Below are 7,963 nucleotides of genomic sequence, written 5' to 3'. Positions count from 1 at the left end.
TTTTTTTTTTTTTTTTTTTTTTTTAATCTTAATCTAATCCTAAACCAAGGAGTCACACACTAAGTGGGCTGTCAGAGATTCCAACCCCTGAAGAAAGTTTTGATAAGTTCTGAATATGTTTTTTTTTTTTTTATCTGAAATTTTATTAATGAAATAGTTTTGGTACCAAGGGTGAAATACAAAGCACAAAAGAAGGAAGCTAAAGCCGGCGAACAACATAATATCCCCAGAGTTTAAGCCGGCAGAAAACGAGAATTCTCCGAAGTCTAAATATGAACACAAAATACTTAAAACAAAGCCAAAAAAACTGCAACCTAAAACGAGAGAGGACAAAACCTTAAATTAAAAGCAAAGGCAACTAGGCTTAAACCTTACCAAACATACTAGTCATAAGAAGCAAGAAGAACTCTTCTCTGAAGTCATGCGGAAGAGATTAATCAAGGATGCCCACAGCCAATCAGCAGTCACCTCCTATCCTTATGAGAGCTGATCTCTCAGAACCAGAACCAAGCCTTCATAACCCAACATGCGAAGACATGAACACGCTTCCGGATGCGTTGATGACGACTGCATCTTCCTTTAATCGTCTAGATAGAAGCCTTCAAAACGCAATCAGATCTACCCAGATCTGCAAAGCAGAGACAAGGAGCAAAGCCTAACCACTTGGACACTCGAACTCAAATGATAACAAGGAAGAGACAAGAAGCTATCAACCACAAACGAACAACAAAAACATGAGAAGAACCAACTGCCAACTTAGAAGACTAGCATATCTTCCAACAAAACGGAGCCCAAGCTTCAAAAGGGGAAGAACCAAGTGGGAATCAAAGGTAGGCGAGTAGACCAAGGGTGAGAGGAACGACAAAGGCTGGGCGGGTAACGCAATCACAGCCAAACAAACAAAAATGACGGCTTCAAACGATGAGATACAAATGAGCAGTTGGATATTTTGGTACCTCTGGAAACACAGAAATGAGTTCTTTTTTAAAGGAAAATCAAAGGACATTATGGTTTTGGTTCTCAAAATCAGAAAGGAAGCAACGTTATGGGTTAATGCTCAAGGATTAGAAACTCGACAGGCTAGTTCCAAAGTCTTCGATAGAGGAAAGGATTCACTGGATTGGATTAGTCCTCCTAAGTTCTGGTTGAAATGTAATATTGGAATGGCTTGGTGCAAAACTACTAATACATGGGGTTTTTCTTGGATTTTAAGATATTGGAATGGCAAAGTTAGGTTGCATAGTCGACGTTCATTCTCTAACATTACAAGTATGTTAGAAGCCAAGTTTCAAAGTATCATGTGGGCTATTGTTAGCATGGGTAATCATAATATCAATCAGGTGATCTTATCTTCTGAAGCCTGTGAAATGATCAATGCAATCAACTGTCCTCAAGAATGGCTTTCTTTCCAGTTTTATGCATCAGAAATTAGAAGAAGTCTTTGTTTCATAAAAGAGTGGAAAATGGAGAATGCACATTCACATTCCAATCAAGGAGCTATCCTTATTCCACTTAGTGAGATTCAAAAAAAAATATTCTAGTCGTATGTAGCTATGGGACCTCCAAAGTGGCTTAACACTCTCTTTGCTTTAGAAGAACGGAAAAATATATAGGCTTCTCTTTGGCTGCTAGGTTTGACTTCGTTATAAGTTTAATTATTCAGAAGAGGTTTGATAGACGTTTTTTTTTTGTCTCTACCCAGTTTTTTTCCTTTCAATAAGTTGACTTTCTCTGATTCCCTTCACTTATCCTCTTTTCATCCTATCTCGCTACTTTCAATCTTTTTGTTTCTACTTCAGTAGATAATTTCTCCCTTGGTCCTGCTGTTTGGATAACTTTTGCAGTAAAATTAAGATTTTTATTACTTCTTCATTTTTCTTTCTTAACCTTACTCTTCTCATATATATAACCTTTTCTAGCGCTTTCAAACCTCAATGTTTTCCTTCTTAGAGAGAATAAATGGAGAAAGATTTGTGGGATGAGATTCAAAATTTAGCATTAGGGAGAGACGACCCAGAACTCTTAATTCCAAACTCAGATTATGAAGATGTCTTAGCAAGTAACAGGCTCAGCTTGATAGCCAGACCACTTAATCCTGTGGATCAAAATTTGTTTGAAGTGGCGGCAAATCTTCCTACAGCCTGGGGACTCGCATCTTCGGTTCATGGCAGAGTTCTCGATGACCGTTTTGTCCAGTTTCGGTTCCAGTCTGAAAGAGATCTGATATCAGTACTACGTCGTGAACCATGGAGCTTCAATAGATGGTTTGTCGCCTTGCAAAGATGGGATGACTTACCACGATTGGATTTCTTAACCTCCTTAGATCTTTGGGTTCAAATCAGAGGTCTCCCTATCTCCTATGTTGCTGCTAAAACTATCCGCAGGATAGCTAGATCCTTAGGGGAAATAGTGTAGTTGGACTTTGAAGACTCAGTTACCAATCAGGTTTCATTCCTCCGAGTGAAAATTAGGGTGTCCATAAATGATTGTTTTAGGTTTTTCAGAAGGGTGAGATTTCAAACAGGTGACAGAGCTATGCTTGGCTTCCAGTAAGAGAAGATGGAAAAAAATTGTACTAACTGTTGTAGGATTATGCACCCTACCTCTAGATGCCCTTTCGAGCCTATCAATCCTAATCATTACAACAACCAAGATGATCAAGCTCATCAACGGAGAAATCATGAACTAGAGGATCCGGACTCTGCCTCTATCTCACAACAATCAAGTCATGTCGCTCAAGTCCCTGTTTTGATTCACGAGAACCAGAATCCTCATCCCAAGAAAGGATCAGGTCCTTACTTTGCCTTAGCCTTTCCTTACTTTGAACTTTCGGGTAAAGATGAGTCTATAGGATCAAATCTCGATGGTGGATCTCTTCCCAAGATGCAGTCTAAGTATGAAGTAGGAGAATGTTCAAAAAGAAGACTGGATGTTAATCCAAAAAAGGAACTCCCAATGAAGAAGGGAGCAAGTTTGCCGGACCATGACAGAGAAGATAATCATCAATCACCTTACCCTCTTTTATCACTCTATTCAGTTCTGTCAAGGTTAACTTTTTGATGTGAATAGTTCTCCCTTAGGTTAGGCATGATGGCCTATGGTTTAACGTTATTAGTTATGCAGTGTGAAGCAGGATGCCAATTAAAAGATTATGCTCCTCTAGCCTTCTTTTAGTTATGAAGTTAAAGTCATCTTAGCTCCTGTAATTTTTTGGTGAATCTTAAGTTAATCCTTGGTTCTGGTAGTTTAACTCTTAGTAGTATATCCAATTATGTTGTACCTTGTAATCTCCCTCTTAGTAGTATATCCAATTATGTTGTACCTTGTAATCTCCCTGTTGTACTCTGTAATCGGTTTGGCAGTAATGACTTGAGATCTTCTTCTTGGGTTTAATAAAATTACCCCTCTGTGAAAAGAAAAAAAAACCCCCACTTTTTCTACACACACGTTCATAAACCACTTTTCAATTTGAGTGTTTTCACTATCATCTCTTTCTGAATTAAAAAAAAGGGTTTTGGCATTTTTATATTGAAAAATGTGAGCTTCAGTCACGGTAAAGCCGATTTTAGTTGGAAGTAGGTGTATTCCATAGTTTGTAATATATATCATCGCGGAACAATTTTTAAAAGTTTAAACTTTGAAGTTTTTGAATCAAATTAATAATATGTTATAATGTTATAAATGTGAATAATACACCCATATTTGATATTTGGCACAAGCATATAATTTTTGTTGTGGTAGTACAGCTAGTAGATATTTAATTTATGAAGAATAATAATTTATTACTTTACCAATATATATATATATATATTTATAGTTACGCAAATACTAAATGAAACACATCTTCGTGTACCATATTGTCAAACTTCGTGTACTATCAGAATTGTCTGTCTCTTAAGCTTTCATCTGTTTGACAAAATAAATAAAAAATATAAAGCTTTCACCTAATTTTCTTACAAAGTCTTAGTTTTTAGCGCAGGAAGACCAAGATTCTAATGTTTTCGCACAAGTATGTTTGTTTGAAAATTATCGATCACATACATTATTCTCTGATGCTTTTATAAAGTGATTTTCTTAACCCAAAAATTATTACCAATTTGGATATTTGGTATGACCAAACCACGAAACTATGTACACCACTACTTTGAACATAAAGAAAAAAAAGTGTGTGAAATACCTACACATCGTTTTTTTACTTGATGTCATCATTAAAACTTAAAAAAAAAAAAAAAAATCATATATATGTTTTTTTCTTCTTCTGGAAAACTAGTTACACATGTAAGACCGAATCAAATATCTTTTGACTTAAAAATAAAAAGAATCAGGTACGGTCTAGGTCTGTTTTCTGATAGATTTGTTCGGTTTGGATTAGAATAGTTCAGCCTTTTTGTTCGTTTGTTTTACAAGACATATTTATTAGTTCAGTTTATCTAGATTCAATATAAAAACCTCGTAGGATTGAAATATACAATTCACTTTTGCGAGTACAAGTGAATAATCATGTCTTAAAATACTAAAAAGAAATGAAGGGAAACCATCCATATTTGTCAAGATGAGAATATGATGGGGTGAGTTAACAGTTGCTAAGTATGTAATATGAGTGGCTATAATAAATTATTGAGAAATTACCATCTTTAATCCATATAAAATATGTAGTTGAAATAATTGGCCAAAAAGGTCATACTTATTCGGATCAAAGCATGAGTGAGTAGCAAGCAGTTGGAACAATTACACTGAGAGATTCCAAAACCGTAATCTTCTCATGGGCTGTGAAAATGAAAGCTAACAAAAATAAATGATACAAAATAAGGTAGGCCAACGACATCACCCAACCTCTCCAGCCACTAAATTTATTGCAATGTAAATAGCTAGATACAAAATTTAATTACAAACCAACTATATATACAATAATAACTTGAAAGTAATTTGAATATTTTCATATTCCATATACTGTAGTTTACAAAATGTTTATATTGTTTGTTTGTCATACTCGATTTCGTAGAAAAGGTCTAGGATGGATTGTCTTCTATTTTAGAAACAATTACAGGGCTGATCAGGAGGGCTCCCGTAAGATAGTCTATCAGATTCAGACCCATGCAGAACTGAAGATGTTGCGGTGAATAATGATTATACACTAATTAAAATGTTTTAACACCTTCTTCTAACATGTTTTAACAAACCTAATAATATACAGTATATTTTTCTCTGGTTAATTTTAATTTCTGATTCTTTTAGTGAAAAAAGAAACGTTAAACTCGGTAATTAACTAAATTAAATTTAAGTCCTTATCAATGGAGTACTAATGTTTTGAATTAAAAGTAGCAATCTTATCTTCATTAGCTCCTTTTTCTTTTAAGTTGCCGCCCTTATCTTTTACGCATTTATGGTGATTGGTGGCATTATGTCCGTTGCTCAATCCTTTAAAAGTTTTTCCTAATTTCCAACTGTGTATATATATGTCAACTTCTCCCGTTACAACACATTGATAATTGGTAAAAATAAACCAATACTACTAATAATTTAAAATAAATAAATTAGTACTAAACAACAAATTTATTTCAATGAAACTCTTTTAAACAGACATTTGTTGCGGCGACCAAAGCTTTTCATTTTCTTTTAGATCACACATTTTCTTTATGAGAAAACAAATATCTATTGATATGTTTGAATTGTTACAAAATAAAAATATAAACACAGTACGAATATGTGTGAATGCAACCAACAAATCAACTTTTGATGTGGCGTCAAATATTCAAAGAGCAAAGTGTTGCACTTCAATTTCAATATGATCTTTAATTTCTTGAATTTGTTATCTTTGGTTTAATTTACATCCAAATAACTTCACACGCCACTGTAGGAATGAATATTCTTCACTGAGATATATAGAATGCTAGAAACAGTATGTTATATATGCAGAGCTTGCCATCATTGGAGTGAAATAGAGGAAAGAAGTAGTATATAAATTTGGAACTTAACGCAGTCTTTGTTTCCAAAGAAATAGTACAAAATTGTTGACTTTGGGGTCTTTTCTCTTTTTCATAAATTGTTGATCATTTAAGAGACACGAACTCGACAGGAGTGATTGGGAGATAATCACATTTGTTTTGATGTCATAAATCCGGAGAGAAAAGATGAAACGTCGAAGTTGGGGCGGATTTGATTGATAATCCATTCCATAATATATATTGGGGTTTAATCAAAAATCATAATCATGTTTACTTCTTCTTCTTCTTCATCATCTATATAGCTTCCCATTTGCTATATTATATCAACATCTTACTCATGTTTGTCTTCCACTTTCCTCCACTCAACTAAAGATGCCTGTATGTTACGTGCTTATATATATATCTCTTTGCCTCTTTGCCTCTTTTGGTTCATTAATGTTACAAAACGTAGAATCAAAGCGGTTGCCGTTGCTTTATATTTGACCATCATGGGCATCATTTTGAGAATACGTTAATACTATATTAAACTAGATTAGGAAAAATTCTTTTATTTATATGATAATTTTTATATAAAATAGAATTTATGTGATTGTTTTTAAAAATTGTTGTGAATAAAATATTATGCAATAAAATCATATGTTAAATATGATAGACCGTGCTATAGCACATATTGAAATTTATTTGGTTTATTTTGTAATTTTTATTTAAAGCACCATATATGTGATTATTTTATTTGTTTTTAAAGTTCTTTTTTTTTTGATGAAACACAATGCCATTAAATCATATGTTGAATATGACTTATGGAAATAACATATATTTTGTATAGATTTTGACCCACGGTACACCACGAATTAAGTGATTTGATAAAAAAAATAATAATTTGTTTGTTATTTTTTTTTGAATTCTTTAGTGTTTAAAATTATATATTGTGTTTTTGATTGTTAATTCTATGACTCAACCCACAATATACCGCATATTAACTTTTTGTTACAGTATTAATTTAATCAACTTAATTAGATATGTCTATTAATTTAATATTCACATTAATTATTAACAAAATAATGAAATGATATTTTATCCGTGTAACACCAAATTAATGAAATTTTAAATTTATATTAGTATCTACTCAAACACGTCATGTCAAATAACCCCGTCGTGTAATATTTTAACTCGCACTACAGCATGAATTGTGATGTAATAATGTGTATAAACATAATAATCATCATTATAAGTATGATAAAATTAAAAGACATGAACCGAAAAATGATACCTTATCAAAAGGTAATGATAGATTATTGATCGGTTTATTTTGTAGTATAAACGGAAATCACTCTTAATATGTGGAAGAATTATTTTTTTAGATTTGTTTGCCTATATATGGTTAATTAAATATTCTTTGGAGATTTTCTTTTATTCTTTAGAATATCCTGTTTTACAGGATCTTAAATCAGAGATTAACTAATGGTTACAATCCATATAACTTATAACATATCAAATAATCAAATAATTCGTCTTATAACCCATATTATATAATCTACAAAAAAGTTATATACTTCCGTTTTATTATATAGGAGATTTATTTATTAATCTATATCTAAAAGATTTTCAGTAAAATTGTTTTATTATATAGGAGATTTATTTATTAATCTATATCTAAAAGATTTTCAGTAAAATTGTATGAAAGTACTAATAATCTTGTAATCAAAGTACTTATATCATTTTCTGTTGTTTTAACCAATATTGTATTTAAATCTCTTATCATACCTTCTTTCACCAATCACACTATACAACTAAATCTCCATCTTAAAAATAGGTCGGCATGCGCCATCTCATATTACCTCTAACTTAACCATCCTTTTGACCATTAATAATTTTTTTAATAGTTTTTATGTCATCAATCGAAATTTAAGGAACAAAATGAATCGAAATTATTTAATATTATATATTATAACTTGCGGTAAAGTTATTTGGTCATATGATTCATTCTCTACATAAAAATCTCACCAGATTTACATACA

The sequence above is a fragment of the Camelina sativa genome, chromosome 5, assembly GCF_000633955.1.
Source record: "Camelina sativa cultivar DH55 chromosome 5, Cs, whole genome shotgun sequence".
NCBI classification, from domain to species: domain Eukaryota; kingdom Viridiplantae; phylum Streptophyta; class Magnoliopsida; order Brassicales; family Brassicaceae; genus Camelina; species Camelina sativa.
This window is presented reverse-complemented; position numbering follows the sequence as displayed.